At 42.5% G+C, this 24,106-nt stretch overlaps 1 protein-coding gene and 1 non-coding gene across 2 annotated transcripts in view; one reads left to right on the top strand and one right to left on the bottom strand.

Annotated features, from left to right (window-relative positions):
• Nucleotides 1-24,106, bottom strand: part of LOC126365762 (uncharacterized) — a 1,228,930-nt gene that overhangs the window by 975,740 nt on the left and 229,084 nt on the right. The window lies entirely within an intron of this gene.
• On the top strand, nucleotides 23,185-23,257 carry Trnar-ucg (transfer RNA arginine (anticodon UCG)). The gene has a single exon. It is a non-coding gene; the product is annotated as a tRNA-Arg (tRNA).

The raw sequence follows: 24,106 nt of genomic DNA, 5'->3' as shown, positions 1-24,106 counted from the left end.
ATGGGAACAAAACAGAGCAGGAAGTGCTGCTATGGAAATTTTGAGTAAATACGAAGAGATAGTGTACAAAGACCGTGACGATGTCCTCCAGAGATGGGAAGAATATATAAAAGAACTATATGACACAAATAGCAAATCAGAAACTCTGGAACTTGAATCACACAACAGTGTAAGTGATGGTGAGAAATGACCGACCATCATAATGGAAGAAGTGAAGTCTGCCATACCTGCAATGAAAAATGGCAAAGCGGTAGGTACAGATACAATACCGGGAGAAATACTAAAATGCTTGAAACACGATGGAATAAGAGAAATATTGAGGTTATGTAATAAAATATGACAGTGGCGAAAGGCCTGAGGACTTTCTGACAACAGTAATGATTCCATTTACAGAAAAAAACAAGGAACCAAGAAATGCAGCGAGCACAGGACAATCAGCCTCGTTTCCCATGCAGCCAAAGTGATGTTAAGAATAGTTAATAAAAGACGTGAAAAAGTAATGGAGGAGAATCTTGGCGAGGAGCAGTTTGGCTTTAGACGGAGCAGGGGCACCAGAGATGCAATAGGGCTCCTACGAATCTTGGGAGAAATGTTTATTGAAAAAGGAAATGGCTCTGAGCACTATGGGACTCAACTGCTGTGGTCATTAGTCCCCTAGAACTTAGAACTAATTAAACCTAACTAACCTAAGGACTTCACACACATCCATGCCCGAGGCAGGATTCGAACCTGCGACCGTAGCAGTCGCACGGTTCCGGACTGCGCGGCTAGAACCGCGAGACCACCGCGGCCGGCTTGAAAAAGGAAAAGACCTATATATGTGCTTCATCGATCCAGAAAAGGCATTTGACAATGTTATTTGGGACAAGCTGGCGACTATAATGAGGGAAAAGAGAGTGGACTGGAAAACCAGAAGACTTATAAATTCATTATATCTTAATCAAAAAGTTTCATTTAAAGTGAGAGGAGAAAGTACAAACTGGATCAGACTAGGAAAAGGAGTAAGACAAGGATGCTGTTTATCACCTACTCTTTTCAACCTCTAGTTGGAAAATGTGATTGACCAATGCTCATTAGATGACAAAGGAGTAGAAATTGGAGGAAGAAGAGTAGGGTGTTTGAGGTTTGCTGGTGACATGGTCCTTCTAGCCACGGGGGAAACAGAATTACAGGATTTGGTGGACACCATTGCAACTAACAGAAAAAAAAATATGGAATGAAAATTAACGCAAATAAAACAAAAGTATTGGCACTAGGAGGAAGTAAGGAAATAAAAATTTATACTGAATGGAGAAACACTAGAACAGGTGCAAAATTTTAAGTATCTTGGAAGCAGGATAGACACAGACTGGAAGTGCACCACAGAAATTAAAACAAGGATAGCAATGGCAAAATAGGCGTTTTATAAGAAAAGGAGAATCTTTTGCAGCCGTCTGGACAGAGAACCCAGAAAGAGACTCATAAAATGTTTTGTATGGAGTGTTCTTCTCTAAAGACAGAAAAAGGCTGGAGGCTTTTGAGATCTGGACATGGCGGAAGATGGAAAGAATAAGTTGGATAGACAAAGTAAAAAATGAACAGGTACTGAGAAGAGTGGGAGAGAAAAGACAGTTACTAGATGTAATAAGGAAAAGAAAAAGAAATTGGATTGGCCATATATTAAGACAGAATGACGGACTGATAAAAACAGTTTTAGAAGGTTATGTAGAAGGGAAAAGGAAGCGAGGGAAAAAGAGATTCCAGATACTGGATGACATGACGGACGGTACAACATACAGCAGCCTTCAGATGGAAGCAATGGATTGCAGGAAATGGAGAAGCAAAGGACCTGCTAATATAGCAGATGACTGATGATGATTACTGTATTACGAAGGACTAGTTTATAAACTTCAATTCCCTATTATATATGCCTTACAAATGATGGTGGAGGAGGTGATTATAAAATATATACACGTGGAATATTCTTAAGTTTGAATTTCTGCTCATAGAACAACGAAGCTATGTTGATTTTTGCCAAAATTGTTAACTTCTTTCCGCCATCTTGAACTGAGACGTCATATGGGTGTGTGAGGGAGTAATAAGTCATCCTGGGCATTTCACTTCCACGCAGTTTTAATCCCGTCAATGGGGAATGTCAACTACCTTTATTGCATTAGTGTATTCGAAGACTAAAAAGTAAAATTAATGAACAACATATCTGCGTTGGTGAATTAGAGTCATCAAACCCAGTTGACATAATCTGCCTCTCTGAACATCATGTGCGCAATGGTACAGATGTGTTAAGTGTTATGGAATTTACGTTAGTATCTCACTTTCGTGGAGCAGAAAAGGAGAAAATAGTTGTCACATTCATCAAGAACCGTCAAATTTAAAAACATACACATTCATAAATTTTGCCTGGACTAGCAAGTGGAAACGTACGCGACAGAAGCAATAAATCCTTCATAACGGTAGGAGTATACTGAGCACTTGCAGGCTGCTAATGAGTCACCACGAAGCTCAACTGAGCTATTTAGCATGAGAAACACAGAAACAATAGTTGCTGGTGATTTTAATGTAGATTTTCTTAACCCTCCCGGTAAGAATTTATCACAGTCAGTAACAATAACATTCAATTCAATTTCTACTGCAAACTTCCCAATTAGGGCAGCTAATTGCTCAAAAACACCACTGATAATATCTTCAGCGAAAGATCTTACGAGCAAAATCATATCACAAAAGCGACTGTCAATGGTGTCCCATTCCATTACATACAGTTCCTTTCTTTAAATGTTAATACCGAACACAGTATAAAATCTATTCAATCTGAATTCAAGAGGATAGTCAATAGGCCTAAAATTGACGATTTTAGGGCGCTCCTAAAATTCATGGGGAATGTAGTACACAGTGCTCATGTCATGAATAAAAAATTCAAAACTTTTATTAATAAATTCCTTATGTTATTCGAATACTGTTTTCCCCCAAACACTACGTCAGTTTAGACCAAAGCCTACAAAGAAGCCATGGATTACTCAGGAGATAAAGGTATCGTGTAACAGAAGTGCAACACAAAATGGAACTGTATCTCTCAGTCTGAAACAGCTCTGATATTGATACTGTATCATAGTACAAGACACTGTAAAATTCCAAAAAATAGCGTTAAGAGTAAATGATTCGTTGGTAACACGTTTGTAGTGCTGCAAAATTTTTTGACAAGCATTTCATAACTGCTGCTGAGAAGAAGGGGGTTTTCAGGTTCATTAGATGGTCACGGAGTACCTGAGATCAAAGAGTACACAGGCTATGGTATCTTTTGTGATCTGTCAAAGGCTTATGATAGCGTAAATCACAATGTCCTTTTCAGTAAATCAGTATAGTACAGTGCAGCAGGAAATGCTGCAAAATACACTCCTGGAAATTGAAATAAGAACACCGTGAATTCATTGTCCCAGGAAGGGGAAACTTTTTGACACATTCCTGGGGTCAGATACATCACATGATCACACTGACAGAACCACAGGCACATAGACACAGGCAACAGAGCATGCACAATGTCGCCACTAGTACAGTGTATATCCACCTTTCGCAGCAATGCAGGCTGCTATTCTCCCATGGAGACGATCGTAGAGATGCTGGATGTAGTCCTGTGGAACGGCTTGACATGCCATTTCCACCTGGCGCCTCAGTTGGACCAGCGTTCGTGCTGGACGTGCAGACCGCGTGAGACGACGCTTCATCCAGTCCCAAACATGCTCAATGGGGGACAGATCCGGAGATCCTGCTGGCCAGGGTAGTTGACTTACACCTTCTAGAGCACGTTGGGTGGCACGGGATACATGCGGACGTGCATTGTCCTGTTGGAACAGCAAGTTCCCTTGCCGGTCTAGGAATGGTAGAACGATGGGTTCGATGACGGTTTGGATGTACCGTGCACTATTCAGTGTCCCCTCGACGATCACCAGAGGTGTACGACCAGTGTAGGAGATCGCTCCCCACACCTTGATGCCGGGTGTTGGCCCTGTGTGCCTCGGTCGTATGCAGTCCTGATTGTGGCGCTCACCTGCACGGCGCCAAACACGCATACGACCATCATTGGCACCAAGGCAGAAGCGACTCTCATCGCTGAAGACGACACGTCTCCATTCGTCCCTCCATTCACGTCTGTCGCGACACCACTGGAGGCGGGCTGCACAATGTTGGGGCGTGAGCGGAAGACGGCCTAACGGTGTGCGGGACCGTAGCCCAGCTTCATGGTTGCGAATGGTCCTCGCCGATACCCCAGGAGCAACAGTGTCCCTAAATTGCTGGGAAGTGGCGATGCGGTCCCCTACGGCACTGTGTAGGATCCTACGGTCTTGGCGTGCATCCGTGCGTCGCTGCGGTCCGGTCCCTGCACATACGGTTCACGTCCACGCTGTCGCGGCATGCTACCAGTGTTAAAGACTGCGATGGAGCTCCGTATGCCACGGCAAACTGGCTGACACTGACGGCGGCGGTGCACAAATGCTGCGCAGCTAGCGCCATTCGACGGCCAACACCGCGGTTCCTGGTGTGTCCGCTGTGCCGTGCGTGTGATCATTGCTTGTACAGCCCTCTCGCAGTGTCAGGAGCAACTATGGTGGGTCTGACACACCGGTGTAAATGTGTTCTTTTTTCCATTCCCAGGAGTGTATTTCAATTCTTACATCCCTGACGGTACAAAAGGGTGTCATCAGGAGAGAGGCATGAATTAAAAGCTGTCCGGCATTATCTAACTGGGAATTAATAAGCACGTGGCGTCCCACAAGGCTTGATCTTCGAGACACTGCTTTTTCTTGTGTATATCAAAGATCTTATCAGTATCATTACCAGTTGCCAAGTTCTAAATGTTTACAGATGATACATACACTGTCATAAATTGCAAATAAAGTGTAATCTGAAAAAGACCATTTAATGAAATTCTTATGGGCCTTAACAAATGGTTCCTTGCCGACTCTGTCACTCACTACATGCAATCCAGGACTTTCAAGAGGTATCTCACCAGTATATGCCAAAAATATGAGAACATATAGAAAAAGTGAACAGTGATGAATTCTTGAGATTATAGCTTGACAATAAATTTAGCTAGGAGCAATACACCAAGGAACTGCTGAAGAGCCTACACAAATTTCTATTTGCAATGCTAATGTTGTCAGACATAGAGGTTATAAAAATGAAAAAATACATACTATGCTTGCTTCCATTCCATAATATCAAAATCTATTACTTTTCGGGGTAATCCATCAAGATCAGTTAAAGTTTTACGGGTACGGAAACGCGTAATAACAATTATTTGTGGTGTGAACTCAAGAACATCGTGCAGAGCATTGTTTACGAAAGCAGGGATGTTAACTGCTGTTTCTTAATAAGTTTATTCCTTAATGAATTTTGTCGTGAGAAATACATCTCTTTTTCAAATCAACAGTTCTATTCAAGGAATTAATACTAGAAATAAGAATAATCTTCTGGGAGATTTAAAGTCACTTACCGTCGTCCAAGACAATGCCCATTGCTCAGTTAACACACTTTTTCGATAACTTGCCAGCAGCCATAAAAAGTTTAACTACCAAGGAAGTTCAGTTTAAGATAAGTCGAAAAGATATGTTTAGAGCCAACTCATCCTACTCCACTGGTGAATTTCTTAGTTGAAACAGCTGCTGTGTCCCTGTGACTAATAATACAATATAAAGAGAACAACATCAATACAATCTGACGTCTGTACAAATTCAGTACGGTAATGCGACAGTTTTAACTAAGTGTTGTAAAATGATTCTTCTATTCAGTGTTTGCTACCTCACAAATGAAAATATCAATTTTTTTTTATTCACTTCACAACCATGACTAACATTCCACTTGGGATATGTATAAAGTAATTTAGGAAACTCATATTTGTTTATCGTTGTAAATACTTTATTGTGTATTCTTTTTCTGTAGTGAATTCAAGCAGTAGTGGAGTTCTTCACTTATTTATATTTATTACGTTATATTTTTTTTACATTCAGGATCAACTGCCAAGTCCCGGAACCAATCACAGATCCTATGCAGGTCATCTTCCAATTCGCTTGTCTTCTGGCGTTGCTGCATACTCCTCAAGTTACCTTTACGTCAGTCGACGTGCTGAGTTTTATCTGCAAGGAAGCCCTGTGGAACAAGATCAAACGTCTTCCTGATGTCAAGGAACACAGCATTAACTGAGCGCCTTTGTCAACGGCGCTGTGGGTAACATCGACGAACACAGCGGACTGTGTTTAACAAAAATGTTATGAATGGGAGGTACGCTGACGATGCTTGGCCCCATGGAAAATATTAACTGTTGTTTCTTCACCACCTCACCTCCATTCATAACGTTATTTGCTTCAGTATGGAAGTATAGAAAGACGGTTGTATGCCTTTGGATGTTTTGGTTCGACGAACGAATGATGGCTCTCTAGGAAATTCATTTTATCGTAAGCCAGCTCATACTTATCTGAATTAGAAGCGTCAAGTTGGCATCATCCGTCGAAAACTATGAGCGTGTATAAAAACACTCATACAAAGATCTCACTCTGTTTCAGATCTCGATAGTTTGCAGAAAGAGCTCGGCCACCTAAAGAACGTGTTCAAAAAAAGTGGCTACTTCACTGAGCAGTTTAACAAGACATTGTCAGTTAAAATCAAAAATCAGGAAGTGGATAAGAAGGAGAACAAAGCGGGAAGATATTTAGCTGTTTTCCTTTTTCGTTTAAAACACAATAATTATCCGTAAATTTGAGGTGAAAGTGATTTTCCGTTCAGCACTAACCTTTTGAGACGAGTTAAGGACACCATGTTACTGCGGAAAGCCGGAATTTACAAAGTACCTTGTTAGGATGCTATGGCTTACATAGGACAGACCACACGCTGTGTGAAAGAAAGTTGTATTGACCATCAACGTTGGACTGACCTTTCGCACTCGAACAAGTCTGCTATTGGTGAATACCGTATTTCCACTGGACACTCAATGGAGTATGGCGAAACGATGAGTCTAACCACAACAAAGTCGTTTTCAGACTGCATTATTAAAGGATTTGTGGAATTAAACCTGGCGGAAGCGCTGACACACCGTGATAGTGGCTACCATTTGGACAGTGCGTGGTACCCTATCAACTCGACGATTTGTTTTAATCGAAGATGGCAAAATGCGCCAACATTTGCGGCAAGCGGTAACGTGTAGGACAGCTGAGTTCTGTGGTTCCACCAGCGTGGGAGCTGCGGTCGCGAAGTGTGATACGCTTGTCAACTTAATTTTGGCGCATGCGCGGAATACTTGCGGTGCACTATATAGTGGGAAACAGATCGTATCTTCGTGAGTCTTCGATGTCTCCCCTGAAGATGAACAGGCGGGTGCCCATTCGAAATATCGTGCGATGAATTAACGACGAACGGCTGCAAGCACGAAATTTTTTTGAGCATTCAATTCGCCGGGAAAATTTTTAATTAACAAAAAATCGATGTTAGATTTTACAGTGGACTTTTTTCCTCCAGAAATAATATAATAGGTGAGCATAAAACATGAGCCATAACTCTAAGAGAGACTGATGTCGGGACAAGGTAGGAGCCTCCGCGAGAGCATTCTATAGCAACATCATCAGGTTGTAGCATGCCCCCGTCCCATGGAAACGTTATCAATAACGATAACGAGCAATCCTTCCACCACCGGAAAACTTGGAAGAAGTTAACTAACAGGCACTTTTCAGAGCCAGTCCTGACGATTTTAAGCCTAAACGTCGACGGAATTACAAACAAGAAACAAGAAATCTTATCGGAACTCTGCCATACTCCTAAAAGGGATATGTTATGCATCCGAGAAACCCACACAGTCGCAGAAGCAAAAACACCTGAAATACAAGGAAAGCGTCTAGCTATGGAAGCACGACATCCTAAAGACGGCAGTGCCATATTGGTTAGAGCTGAGATGGCGGCGGCTTCTGACGCAAAATCTACAGCCAATAATATCGAAATACTAACTGTTGAAACTGTAAACTTTACAGTAACATCCGTGTGTAAACCTCCAGGAAAAAAATTTGCTTTCACCCGGCCAAAAAACTTCACGAACCAAAACAGCAAATTCATTGTAGAAGATTTTAACTGCCACGCCACCACTTGGGGATTCAGTGAAACAGACGAGAACGAACAGGTATTGGAGGAATGGATAGAAACAAGAAATCTCAGTATCCTCCACGATCCAAAACTTCCACCCTCCTTCACAAGTAAAATATGGAAACGTGGATATAAACCCGACAACTGTATTACCAGCTCAAACATAAAAGACTGCTGTACTACAGTAGTATATCAACCTATACTTCGAATACAGCATAGACCAGTAGGGATACGGGTGTACACAGCAGTTAAGACCACTACAGTACAGTTTCGCCTTTTTTTGGATCTCATTTTTGTACTTATTGTACCACACACCGCAAAATTTTCGATCTTATTTTCAACACTTCCCACCGGAACAGTTGCAAAATTTGCAACACATAAGGAACAACAAAACTGAATGCAAACCTTAATAAGACGGTTACATCATCTCAAATGGACGACAGAGAATTAAACATCTCTCACTTTCAATGACAACTAATCAGTTGAAAGACAGTAAGGTGAGAGGTTCTGATTGAAATTCAATTTGGCTTTTCAGATAATACGCTACGACACTGGTATCCTTCTAACAAGATGCGTATTTTTCGTGAGTGAACAGAGCCAAGCGCATGGTGGGGGAAAAACCGCAGGTCGCCCTACTATGTTTGTGTGGTGCAACAGACGATGTGCAAAATTATAAACCCACATTCTTAACCTCAGTCTGTTAAGCGATCACAGGGGTTGTTCTAAGCATGAATACAATAAATTTACTGGAGAGAGGAAAAGCTTGTGTCTATAAATCATCGGAATTTAAGAGCATCGATCGTACGAAATATATGTCATCTTTTTCACTCGATATCCTGACGAGCCATGTGTGCTGGAAGACAAATGGATCCCATATTCCTGTATTTCCGAAAAGCATTCATTAAAGTGTTAAAATGCACACCGTTGAAGGTCCCCAGCATACGGGATAGACTCTCAAATATGTGACTTTTTGGAAGCCGTTCTGCGTATTAGAACGGAGTACGTTTTTCTTGATGGCGAGCATCCATCAGAGGCGAAATCACAGCCAGGAATACCCCCGGTGTATGTCATAGGACGTATCCTGTTGCTCTTGTATATTAAGTCTGACAGACAGGGTGGGCATTATCGTTTAGGGACTACTCTATGTCGTCGTTGAGTGACTTGCAGACGATTCAGTGTGACTTTGAGATAATTTCTCTTACGTATGATTAATGGCAGCTTGTTTTAAATTTAAAGAAACGTAACTGAATGGAATGCGCGGGCGAAAGTTTCTTGTAATGGTGTAAGACACGTGCGTCCATTTACGCATCCTGCCTGAGCGTTTGGGATTCTCATCAGTTGGATTAGAGAAAGCCTCGTAGCAATTCATTGGAGTGCTTTCAGACTTAGATGAGAATTCTTCCTGGGAAGAAGACTATCTTTTCGAGAAACGCTACTGAGGAAGATCAACTAAGCAGAATGTGTGTTGATATTCCTGATCAGCACGTCCCAAGAACAGTCAGGCAACATGTCCTTAAATAAGATATCTCACGACTGGCCAACAATGACTGGAAAATCAGAGAAATTCGGAAGCATCGGAGGCTTATCAACATGAAGTTAAGATCCTGCAAAGGTATCACACAGAACTTGTCAACATGTATGCCAAAATAGACGGTAGGTCCTTACAAATTCTAGCTCCTCTATCTCTCATCAAAATGAAATGCATTCCTTAAAATGCAGAGTGCACACATTCTGAGCTCTCATGCACCACACGCTGTTGGGGGTCTGACAACCATAGTAGGAATCCCTTTGTCAGAGGACTTTCCCGTACTTGTATGAGTTGCGTCGCCTCCTCCCTTCTGAAGGTCGTTGGCCTCCCACAGCTCGCTTTTTTTTTTTTTTTTTTTTGCCAGTTAACATGCGCTCCTCAGCACACACATCACTATCACCGCTTACTCCGTTTAGTGTCAAAAACATCATATACTAATTTTTCACGGACGGCAAACAACAGAGTGCTCTCGGGAATACATTCGCATGCACCGCATGAAGTCGAGGATGGTTATTTAAAATGACAGTAACAATAAATCTGAGCATTTGATATACTGGAAGCATATAAAACTCGTCTCAGCCTTAATCGAGAAAATTCTGGTCCTACGTAAAACCGCTAAGCTGTTCGAAGGCTGTTTTGGCAGTAGAAGACAGCGAAAAGAAAGCTAAATTTTAAATTTCGCGTTTAAAAAGAACAATCACAAGGATGGATCTTAAAAACACCGTGGTATGATCGTCCGACAGACTCCAGCATGGGGGACGTAGTAATAAACACGTAGTTGCTGCTATGCAGTGTTAAGAAGAATGTGGCGATACCGATGGTAGAACTGATAAAAACTGGTTGATCACAGCCAGCAGGGGTTTCGGATTGCTAAAGGAACACACTGAAGCGCCAGGGAAACTGGCATAGGTATGCGTATTCAAATACAGAGATACGAGAATGTTAATAGGCAAAATACGGCGCTGCGGTCAGCAATGCCTGTGTAAGACAACCAGTGTCTGGCGCAGTTGTTAGATCGGTTACTGTTGCTACAGTGGCAGGTTATCAAGATTTAAATGAGTTTGAACGTGATGTTACAGCTGGCGCAAATTGGAACTTTGTTGTAAGTCCCTATGGGTCCAAACTGCGGAGGTCATCGCTCCCTAGGCCTACACACTACTTAATCCAACTTGAACTAAGTTACGCCACGGACAACACATACACCCATGAAAGATGGAGGACTGGAACATCCTACGGGGGGGGGGGGGGGGGCGTGAATATCAGGAACCCGGTAAAACATCAAACCTCAGACATCGCAGCGACCATAATAAGATCCTGCAAGAAGGGGAGCAACGACGACTAAAGAGAATCCTTCAACGTGACAGAAATGCAACCCTTCCGCAAATTGCTGCAGATTTCAATGTTGGGCCATCACCAAGTGTCAGTGTGCGAACCATCGAACGAAACATCAACGATCTGGGCTTTCGCACCTGGAGGCCCACTCGTGTACCCCTGATGACTGCACGGCACAAAGCTGTACACCAACATTAAACTGTTGATGACAGGAAACATTTTGCCCTGCCGAACGAGTCTCGTTTCAAATTGTATCGAGCGGATGGACGTGTACGGGTATGGAGACAACCTTATGAATCCATGCACCCTGCATGTCAGCAGGGGACCGCTCAAGCTGGTGGAGGCCCTGTAATAGTATGGGGCATGTGCAGTTGGAGTGATGTGGGACTCCTGATACATCTAGAAATGACTCTGACAGGTGACACGTACGTGAGCATCCCGTCTCATCACCTGCATCCATTCATGTCCGTTGTGCATTCCGACGGACTTGGGCAATTCCAGCAGGACAATGTGACACTCCACATGTCCAGAATAGCTATAGAGTGGCTCCAGGAACACTTCTGCTGGCCACCAACATTACTGTATCGAGCACATCTAGGATGCCTTGCAACGTGCTATTCAGCAGAGTTCTCCACCCAACCCCCCACCCCATACTCTTACTGATTTATGGACATCTCTTGAATAGTGATATGTGGGTGACGAGATAATGGAAACTGATTAATAATTGCTGCTTGAATAAGTGGAAAAACTGATTGTATGGAATAGTTGAAAGAAACTGGAAGGTAATTTATGATTCTGTACACAATCCTCGGTGACTAACTGATACCAATATCAACAGAGCTTTAATATCAATACACTCAAGGTCAATATTCATAATGTGCATTACGTACTGCTTCACATTAATTCCATTATACCTAGTCTTGGTTTAACAAAGCCGATAAAGAATCGCTCCTCCGCTGCTGACGCAAATTCCTCTTCTCTGCTCCGAACTTCCGGATCAGGATCTCGGCGGGAGGCGAAATGATGCACAGACAGGAACGCACGTCTCACACATGCGAATTAATTTTACCTTTCTAATAACTTTTTATAACACTTTCAACACCGTTGTGATACACAATTTTTAACAATGATGGTGCGACGGATCCAAGCATATGTCCGCACGCTACCATTTACAGAAACAAAAAGGTGAGTATACAGGATTTAATAAATTTCTTCTTTTGTTTCATATAGATGCATCAAAACATTACCCTCGCCACAAAAAAACTCGTTAATCTACGTTTGGCGTTGTGTATATCCCATTCAGTTTACATACAGCTTACGATATATGATTCAACACACCCAGTAGGATTCATGGTGCCAGTTCCCTTCAGCACTTCTTCAGACATTATTCGAGTACATGGCACGTCGTGTTGCGGCACTTCTGCGTTTTAGCGGGGGCCCTACACGATATTGGGCAAGTGTACCAGTTTCTTTGGCTCTTCAGTGCAGTTCTACGAGGCAACAGCGGAATTCGACGGATTTGAAGTCGAAAAAATCTGATGAAAGTTTGCATATATTGTTAAAAACAGATGGAAATGGGAGCTAGCCTGTACAAACAGTCTTGCTGTAGGACAGGCGAAAAGAAACACGTAATTGTGACGTAAATTAGCATTTTGAGAATTCGCCCAAGTCCCTGATCAGAGAGAGAGTGCAATGAGAGATTCGTCAAAACGATTAACAGCCCCGAGAATTGAGTAAATCCCAGGCATTAACAGTACAAAGCACTTTTATGAAAGCAAAGTTAGTCCACCGCGTCTGCCGATTTAGATGAAATCCTTTGCATTTCCATGAATATACGAACGAAATAATTGCGGTTGCATTACAGCGAATCCGAAAAAGCACTTACACGAGCTGTGGGATCCACGGCAGCTGCTAAGACTATTAAGCACGCACAAGGGCATTTGAATAGCGACAACTTTATTGAGTATCACGAACCGACTCCAACCAGGAAGTGCAAACGACTGAGGACGAGTGAGCCTCTCTCGTCGGTTTCGTTACGGAGGGAACAGCACTTCGGTATGCATCTGCCAGCAGGAGAAGGTACCTGTGGCCAATACAAACAGGGTGAAAGTTAGGATATGCTCCGGCCAGCAAGACCTCGTCTCACGACTCAGAGGTTGGGGTTTCTGAGTGACGACAAGTCTGTGAAAGGGCAGGACGGACTAGAGTTCCTGTGCCGTGAGAGAGACGTGGCAACAAATTCAAAGTAACGGCTCGACCAGCATTTGTCGCTATTCGCATTTTGCTAATTATTATAAGTAATTAAACCAATGCTCGGAAAATTCCTCTGCCGCCGCCCCCCCCCCCCCCCCCCCCGAAAGCAGACCTCTGAGCATACAAGACTACAACGGTCTCTAAACGCTGGGAACACTTGGTTTCATCTATTTTCGGAATATTATTCGAAGCGAGCCACAACCCGTATCAAACGATTTTTGAATTTGCATACAAACTGAATCTGCTATTGGATATGCGAATTACATTTCAGTAAGAGAGACACTTTTTTCAGGAAGAGTGGACAGCTCAGCAGTCGTTCCTACTGCACGCCTTGTGGTATAAATAATGAGTCTCTGCTCTCCAGCATCCCTGGCTTAGAGTGTACTCTGTAGCATTGGTCTCTTACTAAGCTTGCATTCATCGTTAGTATCTTGCCTAGTATAAAGTCCCAAGCGGCTGGGAACAAGCGCAGGTGATTCCCGTATGTAAGAGGAGTGCTAACCTTGACAACATCGGCCTGCTGCGGAATTCTTAGACATATTCTCAGTACGAAAACAAATTTCCTTGAGGCAGGAAAGCTGCTGTACACATATTAGTACAATTTAGAAAGCATCGCTCATGTTAAGCTCAGCTATCCCTTTGCTCACATCACATCCCACATCCTGCAAACCGTGGATGAGGGGCAGCAGGCAGATTCGATATTCTTAGACTTCTGAAAAGCATTTGACACGGGCGCTACTGCATACAGTTGAAGGTCCGAGCATATGATTTAGGTTCCCAGATACGTGAGTAGCTGGAAGGCTTCTTGAGTAATACAACCCAGTATGCCGTCCTCGAGGGCGAGAGTTCATCAAGGACAAGGGTATCGTCAGGAGTGACCCGGGAAGGATGATAGAGCCGCTCTGTATACACGAATGATTGACGTGCACGGTAAGCAGCAGTTTACGGCAGTTTGCGGATGACGCTGTGGCGTACGATCCCATAATTCGAACGTAGCATTAGCAGTTCAAATGGTTCAAATGGCTCTGAGCACTATGGGACTGAACAGCTATGGTCATCGGTCCCCTAGAACTTAGAACTACTTAAACCGAACTAACCTAAGGACATCACACAACACCCAGCCATCACAAGGCAGATAAAATCCCTGACCCCGCCGGGAATCGAACCCGGGAACCCGGGCGCGGGAAGGGAGAACGCTACCGCACGACCACGAGCTGCGGACGCATTAGCAGTGTGATGTTTTACACAGCCACGTCGATTAAATATCCAAGCGTAACGTTCAGAGCGATATGAAATTGACCGCGCACCTAAGGACGGTAGTAGGGAAGTCAAATGTTAAGACTTCAGTTTACTGGGATATTTTTTAGGCAAGTGTAACTCCCCTGTACACGGGACAGCGTATAGAACACAAATGCGATCTCTTCTTGAGTACTGCTCGAGTGTTTGGGATCCCCATAATGTAGAATTAAAGGGAGACATCGAAGCAATTCAAAGTCGTGTACCTGGATTTGCTACTGATTGGTTAGATCAGCACACAAGTATTATGGTCATACTTCGCGAAATCAAACTGGAATACCTGGATGGAATTCGACTTTCTTTTCGCGAAACAGCATCGAGAAAATTTAGAGACTCGGCATTTGCGGCAGAACGATTTTACTGTCACGAACGTAAATTTCGGGGAAGGACCATGAAAAGGAAAAATTTGGGCGCTTTCCGAGGTATATAGACAGTCCTTTCTCTCTCGCCCGATTTGCGAGTGGAACGGGAAAAGTAATGGACTAATGGTGGTACCAAGTACTCTCCGCCTTGCACGATGCAGTGGCCCCCAGAGTATGTGTGTAAAAGGACGTGAACTTATCGACTGCATAGAACAGTCATCAGTGTAATATGAAACATCAGACGTAACTGTCTCATTTTTTTGCTTAACTCTGCCATTGGTACATTGCTGGAACACATACTTAATCACCATTTCTTCTAACTAATGTTGAAGTAGCAAAATTAGTAACAAATTTTTACTTCTCACTTTGTTCATGTGTACATTAGGACCAGCTTCTTCCCTGAAGTTGATTGTCGCCTTTCAGCGTCGTTGGCGAAAGCACTGTGCTCAGAGCTCAGGGCAGTTTGCAGTAGGAGAATTGAACAAGCTTTTTTTCTGATTAGTCAGTTTCATCCGCCACAACTAAATGAGAGGAAGAATGGGCAGATAGTGAAGGTGGTGGTAGTACAGCCTGGCCTGTTGCCAATGTTTCTAAGTGTTTTTAGGACCCCGCCGTAGTTGGAACGGGAACAATATATTTGCTTTTGAACATTCACAGCTTTTGTTGTTGGATCTAGCTCAATTTGTCGATCAAAGCGAGGTCCAATAGCGGAAAACGTTTTGCAATCTGAAGGAAAATGCAGTTTTTGTGGCAACTAGCTCTTGGTGCAGTACAGGGTCACGTTTTAAACATACTAAGCGTTATCGAAAGTTATAGCACTCTTTCACTCGTATCCCTAGTGGCCCCCTGATTCCGAAAACAAGTATCGGTACAGAAAGAGTGACGCTATCAGAGGATTAAGGGAGAGAACTACCTGAGCTTCACACAACCGTGAGCTATGTTGCATGCCTGTAGAGGAGCGGTTAGCGTCGCTGGCTGGCATGCTGCTGATCCTGTTACCGGCGAATATTTGTTATGCACCATTTGCAGAAGGTTCTAGAAGTTGTTTATATTTGTAATGTTTGCATATTCTGGAATATTCGGTGTTTGTTTGTTTACATAGCATCACTCTCCGACCAGAAGACAACCCTATCTTTACACTGCTACTTCTTTGAAGATCCGTGTTTTCGAATTTGGATTTTGTTGTGGTAACATCCATCCACTGAGATAATTTCAGCTCTACATTTCTTTAAGGCCCTCAGGCCTACAAAAATCGAAGAATTATTAACACTATAACAAAACTGATTTTTGGTAAATATAAAATAAGGGTTTTAGTAATATAACTGCGTACACTGTGTGCTGTAACTGAGGATCTTCTCTACTAAACAGTTTTAAAAAATCTCTGCTTTTGAAACAGTCCATAACGCACTGCCGGTAAATTTTATCTCATTAAGTATTATTTTTATGAATTGACCATTACTTCTTCGTAACTGGCGTGATCTGTATTTACTGCTAATGTTTTGGTTAAGGTAATAGTAGCCTCAACCCCAAAGTTGGTTTGAAACCCGCTGTGCCTACATCCCTTGAACTGACTTACTAAGCCAATTACACGGGGAGGGCGAAGGTGGAGCTGTAGCTTAACGTGAACTACGAACAGTACAAAATAGTATTTTTCACATTATCGGCTCACTGCCAGAGGTGAAAGAAACAATAAGTGACAGGAAAAGATCTAGGGCCAACTGTGGATCGATACCGCGACCTTTGCAGTCTGTCTTTTACCCATCTAGCTACCGAGCGACTGGTATTGTGTTTACTAGCTCCTGATTTCGTTTCATTTTCTATTAGATTAAATGCCCGATGATAATTCCTAAACACACGAGACTACCGAAAATAAGTTAATAAGATGAGTCCTGTACCTCGTGAGCTGAAATAGAAATAATTTCTTTTATCCAAAACTTCGCTTTCGTTTCTGTAAGACGTTTTTGTGGGCTACAATAATTAAACAGGTGTTTCCGTTTAAGAAGTTAATCTTGAGTCAAATGGACACACAGTTATTTGACGAAGAAGCATTTGTGAAATTATGAATTAGAGCTGTAGTTCCCAAACTTTTCCTCTCAAAGAACACACTCAGAATCCTGGTAATTTCAAGGAACACCTTGCCTATTTTGAAGGTTAATAGAATTCTTAAAAAATGAAAAATGTTATATTCAGTGTTTACTTCCATTTTGAATCATAAAGAATAACACATAAATCATAACAAAATTTTAAAAACTAATTAGTATCGTCAAATGTTGGGAGAAAAGCGCCTTGTTATTGATAGTTCTTGCGGAACACTTATTCACACAGTTTGGAAAACCCTTTGTCGGAGCACTACTTCGTCGAAGACGTTCATTCGAATTGGGTGTGAAACCGCAAATTTTTAGCCTGACAACCGTTGTTTTCACACTTCGTGTTCCTGGAGACTACTGTTGTTCTTCTCCGTCCGCGCCCATCTGCGCAGGCGGCCGACGTGGTCATGTTTGCGGTACCTGTGAACTGAAACCGAAACCTTGGACCCTTCGTCCTCCACAAACGCGCACCGCAACGCCGCGCGGTGGCAGCTTGCAGCACCAGTAGCTGTGCGCCTCGCCAGGAGATGGCAGCGCTATGCCCTCCACAGGAATGAGGTGACCGTTCATTCCCTAGACGAGAGATGGTTACGCCTCCAGCCGGGCTCTGCTCTCCAGGTTTAATGAAGACTAGCCAGTCCCACTCGGGACGCGGCAATTACTTGACGTCGCTTTAGAACGTACAACTACCAGCTCCGCGCTCTCCAGCTACCTCATCAAGAGAAACAAAAAAAACGACGAACCTGCCATTGTGCTCTGCATGCGACATCACAGACTGCGTCCTGCACGTTTCAAGACAATGTTTCCGCTTCTGCGACAAAAAAAATATGTTCTGGAAACTTTCATCATCATTTAATACGCAGATTTTTCAGTTTAATTGTATAACCAGACGGACCAAATTGAAACAAACGCATGGTTTCATATTTCGTCTTTATTACGCCGTGTTCCTCTAGCTAAATCTATGGAAAGCTCTATTAGAGCTTGTGACACGAACGAGCTTAGCTGTGTCGTCGGATGCTAAGTAGAAGAAAATTGACTATGATGAGGTTGAGGACAATTTTTTAAGCGTAATTAACTTTTTAAATTAGTGTGGAGAAATTTATTAGGAAATTGATGATATTAGCTGATTATCACTTATTCTGAAACAATCCGTCTTTAACTCTCTTGAAACATAAGATAGGTTACTGACCTTATTCTTCGGAAAGTAAGTTAAGATCAGAACACAGCGTTCCATCAGTGAAGTGGTCGTTACACACTGAACACAAGCTCAGTTTGCGAAAGGACGCGAAAAGAAATCGTCCGGGTCCTCGCCAAAGAAATCACCTGTGCATTTGCCTTGAGCATTCGAACTGCCTTCCGTTATGTAGTTGACTTAGTGGGAACGAAGTTTTCCCAGGAAAATAAATGAACGTGAAATGTGCAAAACATTTCAAAATGTTCTTATGTGCACACACCGCTATTTTGACACTGTACACTGAGTCTGAGTTATGATTTATCAAGGCTGATACCATGCAAGCAACGGTATCGACTTGCGCTGTTTTCAACTGATCATAGTTGGTGAAAAGCCGCTGAAAACAATATCTAACCTTCCTGGCTTTTAAAGAGTTCCCCGCACCTATTTGTAGTGGCATGGTAATACCTTTGTGACCATATATTCTGAGAGCTGTGTAATGGGTTTCACCGTTTGCTTTTATTCGTTATCCGGCGCTACGTATTCCACATGAAAAGTAGATTGTAACGCCATCACCAACGCTAGGAGGAACGCAGTAACTTCAAAGCGACGGCAACGTTCACCTTAAAATGTTCTCACGGAACAAAAATATGAGGAAGATTGACACCGATATTTGTGAGTCATATGTGGCCAGCCTTTAGAAATACGAGAAAACGAGTTCAAGCCAATGGTATTAATCGTGGGAACACACAGCAACGTTGGGAACACACAGCAACGTCTTTTAGCAGTGACTAGAAAAAATAGCAGTCATCAGAAACATGCTTGTACGTTATTTTTTCGAAGTAGCTATTAATGTGTACCGTTTTGAAGCTATGTAATAGCAGTGTCTCGTATTAGTTACAAAACCACCAACCACATTTAGTACGGAACTCGCAGAACAGAGGAACCAGTGTATGGAAGCTGACAGTAATTCCAAGCACCTGCTGGCGTGCAAAAGGAGATGCAGTGGGGGTCACCTACTCGGAATCTGTGGAGTGGTGTTTCGAGAAGTGAAAACTCAGTATGTTCCCAGCTAATAATATATAAAAGGGGTGCACGACTAAGTTGGAACACCAAAATCGGGCGACTACGTTTATGCAATCCATAGGTACCATGACGGAAGAGGCGAAGTAGCACGTCTATCATCGATTTTTGCCTCCTTGATTCCCCCCAGTCGCAGACACCGCTGACTAAGTGGAATATTACGTACTGCAAATGCAATCGATCGCAATGAAAATTCAGCCGCGGCACGTATTCGGTACGAGGGAAGGACTGTTTCAATGTGCCAAGCTGGGCACGTTTCAAACAAACCCTCTGAAAGAAAACTCACTGCATTATCCTTCGAAACACTGAGCATACAAAACCCTCAACCTGCACATTAATCTGCTCCATTACAGTACGAAAACGAACACAATCGAAGTTTTGGAACGGAAGGGATGCTTAGTATAACAACAAACTGCCCTTCCTTATGACGCGTGGTGCTGGATTCGGTGCACCCCTAAAGAAACTTTTAAGGAAAACTGTGCCCATCGGGCAGCGCATCTTGAGTGACTGTTGATGTTTTTCTGGATATTTGGATGTGGAGTCTGTATGGTATGACTGACTTTTGTTGTGACTAACACTTTGTGGCGTCGCAACTAGTGCGAGCGCACAGTTTTCTATCAAATATTTACTGTGAAATGTAGACAGACTGTAAAGTAGCCATCAGATTAGCATATGTGCTGTAGCGGGCAGATTACCGGTGTCCGTTCGTCTGACGTCACGACCATATGGCATGTCTGTACCGTGAGAATGTAAGACCTGTGCGCTAACTAGCCGCGTGTATAACGTGGAACTTTCATCTTTAATAACTTCTAACTGAGGAACCTGAGGAAATTAAAAGTTAATATACTAGTTTCTGTTATGAATAAAAATAAGTCATCCAAATTTGAGCTTTGAAACCTGCATATTTTGGAAATTAGAAAAATCTTACAGAAAACGCAAATTTCTACAATTTTCGAGTCTAAATAAATACCATAATGTATAGATCACCTTCAGTGACCATCCAACTATGAAACAAAATCACCTTCCGTGCTTTTGTATTTATTTTGAGAATTTTACTTTTAGAAATTCACCTATAACTTTGTTAAAACCATAAATGTTTTGAATTTTTGTGAACAGTTATTTTATATGAGTAGGTGAGAGTGAATGAGTGTGCCTGAGTGAATGAAAGAGGGACATTCGCCATTCTTTGCAAGTGTATAAAATCTAGGTTGGAACTCGCAAGTGTTCAGACGATGTAACCGTGGGAACAGAGTCGCCAGTGGTTCCCCATCTTAGTGAATGTCGGATGTCCAAGAGTGTATGGTATTGTACAAGCAGCCAGAACGTTCGCGAGTATTTAAATAATTTCTGGAAATAAAGTAAAGTCTAGTTTTCCTTTCGGTTTGTTAAATTATACAGTAAATTTTGTGTAACAAGAAATCATGACGTAAATGATTCAGAAGTCATGACTGGTGCGTGCTAGATTTTGGCGCGAGGCGCACCCAAAGAGTTAATTCTGATTGGCTGTGTGATGTGTGAGCCAATGAGATGCGAGGACGGTTAGCAGACTAGGAGAGTGAGTCGCGAGTGGATGAAGAGTCGCGAAGGAACTGTGATCGAGAAGAGACATGCTTGATGTGTCCTCGCGAATAATGTGTAAAATGAAGTCATAAAACGGCTTCATCGGTTCGGTACTGTGCGATTTGAGACTGGAAGAGTCCAGTAACGCGTAGTGTGAGTTTGAGCGAGTGGTGACTTTTCGTTCCGCGAAAGACGCGAGTAACTTTAATAATTAAAAGCGTGGCGGTACTTCGTAAACTTTTACTAAGTGCTTATGGCGAGCATTAACGTTAAAAAACGAACTATTATTGAACATCGACTGCAAACGTGTATGTTTGAAAATCGTCTGTGTTGCAGTTAAGTAAATTCCGTAACTTTGAAAGCTAATTCTGGCGGGGTTTGAGTGTGGATAGAATTGTGAACTGAACTTTCTTCAAACGTAGATTAGCGGGCTGATGATCAGGCTTAAAGACAATAAAGAGCTTAAATAGAATTACCAACTTCGCGTTCTCGTTTGAGTAAACAATTACTACCATTCCAATAACTCAATTTATTTAGGAAGATTGCTCATAGATTGTATTTCAGCAAACATGTATCGCGGCCTCCGGTGAGCGGCTATTAAATTGCAGTTTCTTCAACACTGCTTTTCTGCAATTTTTCCAGTAGCTGCTATCAGGAGAGGCGAGTGCAGCAACTACCTAAGAAACGAGGTAGGTGGATTTTCTTTCAGGGAAAGGAAACTGCGCGATAAGAGCCTGACCCGTCGCAACTTGAGCGAGGTTAGTTTCTACAGGTCATATACTAACCAAATACATAGTTAACGGCACTGCGTTTTTGCTTTTGATACGGTCATAACTATCTGTTTATCTCCATTATCATCTAGTTTCCATTTCTAGCATCAGCATGGCTACATCAGTCTGCCGAAGAAACAGGTTTTTCAACTTTTCCCGTCAACATTACCAACTCTGTTCTAAGTCGCCAATGCTCATGACAACCGGGCAGAACACCTGACTGGAATTGGGAATAATTTAAATCCATTATGCATCTGGACTGTACCACTAAGTCTGCTGCTTCACTGTAATGAGATCCGTCTTAACATCGCGCGTTACAGATTTCATGAACGATATTTTGATGTGAAATCACCACGTTAGGCTACTAGAGGTTGTTTCATTTTTCAGTAACTAGTATAAACGTAGCGGTCATTACCTGTCAGAACTTCTGAAATTTTTGTGGCAAGCACCTTCTGACTACAATTTTAAAATGGAATCCATGACTACTGATCTCTGTGCGAATATGTGGCCGTTGCGTACACCATAACATCGTCATATGTGGAGTTTGAAATCAACTCCATGAAATGCTTTATCAAACTCTTTTCATTGGTTGTCTGCCTATTGTACGAATGCCCATAGAAGTGTCAAGCGCGTTCTTCAACCCATCGAATACTTTCACTAGTACAGCACTTTTCAGCACAGACACATATTTGTAAAATTAACATTATCAGCAAAAATATCTGCATGTAAACACGCGTCTTACGACGCTACGCGTGGTACAAACTAAACACTTTTTTAAGACTACTGAGCTGTGCACCATGTATAATGATACAGTTAGATACACCGCTCCCATTTGCAGTTTGAGGCACCAATGTCTTGCCCAGCAACCAACTTTCACCTGATTCTATACGCGTAACCCATTACATGTGTGCCTACCAAACAGCGCTAACACCTCGAGTACACGCGGCCAGGTAGCGGAATGCAGCGTACGACGTGCGTCGCCGGACAGTCGCCTGTTATCTGCCCAGATAAGGTGAGCAGCGGGGCGTGCAGGACGCTGACCTGCTACTGGCAGTCTCTCCGCTGTTTACAAACAACGGCAGTCGCTTGTAACTGTCCCGGTTGCTGATTCACACATCGCGCTTGTTCACTCAGCATCCGCAGGCACGCCTACGGTGACGTCACACTTCAAGGTCGCGGGGTAGAAAAGCGGAAACGGGCGCTGAACAGTTCGCTCCTGTAAAACAGCTCGCCGCAGAAGATTCGCCTTCATTTATTTCGGGGAAACTGTAGATACGCTTGAGACCAACTAAAAATTACTCTGGTTCGTATTTGTGTATTGTGCGTTACCACACAATGTTGCAAATTAATGCTCGTCTAAACTTAATGGAGGTCACTTATTGTTCGACATTATAAAAAATGTAAAACACATAAGTTATCATGAAGAGGAAGTTAATGTACAGAAGCAACACAATGAGATAATGTTTTGATATTTTGTTATAAGAAATGGCTTAATTTATTCCTTTTGGATCGAAAACCAGTAACCACCGTAAATGAAGACTAACAAAAAATTAAATTTTTCTATTTTCATTCATAAACATTCTATGCAATCCTTCAATAACGTAAATTTGGTTGACTCAGTCATGGTGACCGTGTGGCCTAACGGATAAGGCGTCGGACTTCGGATCCGAAGATTGCAGGTTCGAGTCCTGTCACGGTCGAAATTTTTAATCTTGTGTGTGTGTAATGCAACTCTAGATTTATTCAGTTTTCATTCTTTGATAACAATATTGTCGAGGCACATCTGATAACAATACTTTGAAACAGTACGTAAATGAGTGCCGGATGTAGTAGTGTCTTCATTTCTCAAAAGGGATAAGAAAACCGATGTTGCCCACTAGAATAAATTTAGGTGAATAAACGTCTGCGCAAATTGAGCAAAATATGATGGCGCGAGGAAACTGCTGTTGTTCGCACGCGTGTTAAACGGTTGACTGGACGGGCTGTGCAGACCCCTGAATCTATTAGCAAATAAGGAAACTGTCCACATTTATCAACGAAACATTTCTGTGATAGATCACGTAGCCGTGACCAATAAGTCGCTTTAAAAGGGTGTTACACCAGTGTATTTAGACTTTATAATACTGTCATCCCTGTCTGCGGTAGCAATTTGACGAAACACAGCAATAGTTGGGAAGGAGATAGTACCATCATGTCTGCCCACTGTTCCCACTGACAGTGAGATGATTACTCTCCGAGAATTTACCCAGTTCGAGCAACAAAAATCCTTGCCCTAGGAACTGTATCAACATTCATATGAAGTAATTACTGTTGGTACAGTTCCTAGGGCAAGGATTTTTGTTGCTCGAACTGTATCAACATTCATATGAAATAATTCAGATGTGAAAATTACCGAACTATCGGTTTAATAAGTCACGGCTGCAAAACACTAACGCGAATTCTTTACAGACGAATGCAAAAATTAGTAGAAGCCGACCTTGGGGAAGATCAGTTTGGATTTCATAGAAATATTGGAACACGTGAGGCAATACTGACCTTAGAAGCTAGAT

This window comes from Schistocerca gregaria, chromosome 4 (genome assembly GCF_023897955.1).
Source record: "Schistocerca gregaria isolate iqSchGreg1 chromosome 4, iqSchGreg1.2, whole genome shotgun sequence".
NCBI classification, from domain to species: domain Eukaryota; kingdom Metazoa; phylum Arthropoda; class Insecta; order Orthoptera; family Acrididae; genus Schistocerca; species Schistocerca gregaria.
Note: the sequence above shows the minus strand (reverse complement) of the source record. Positions and strands in the feature narration are given on the sequence as shown.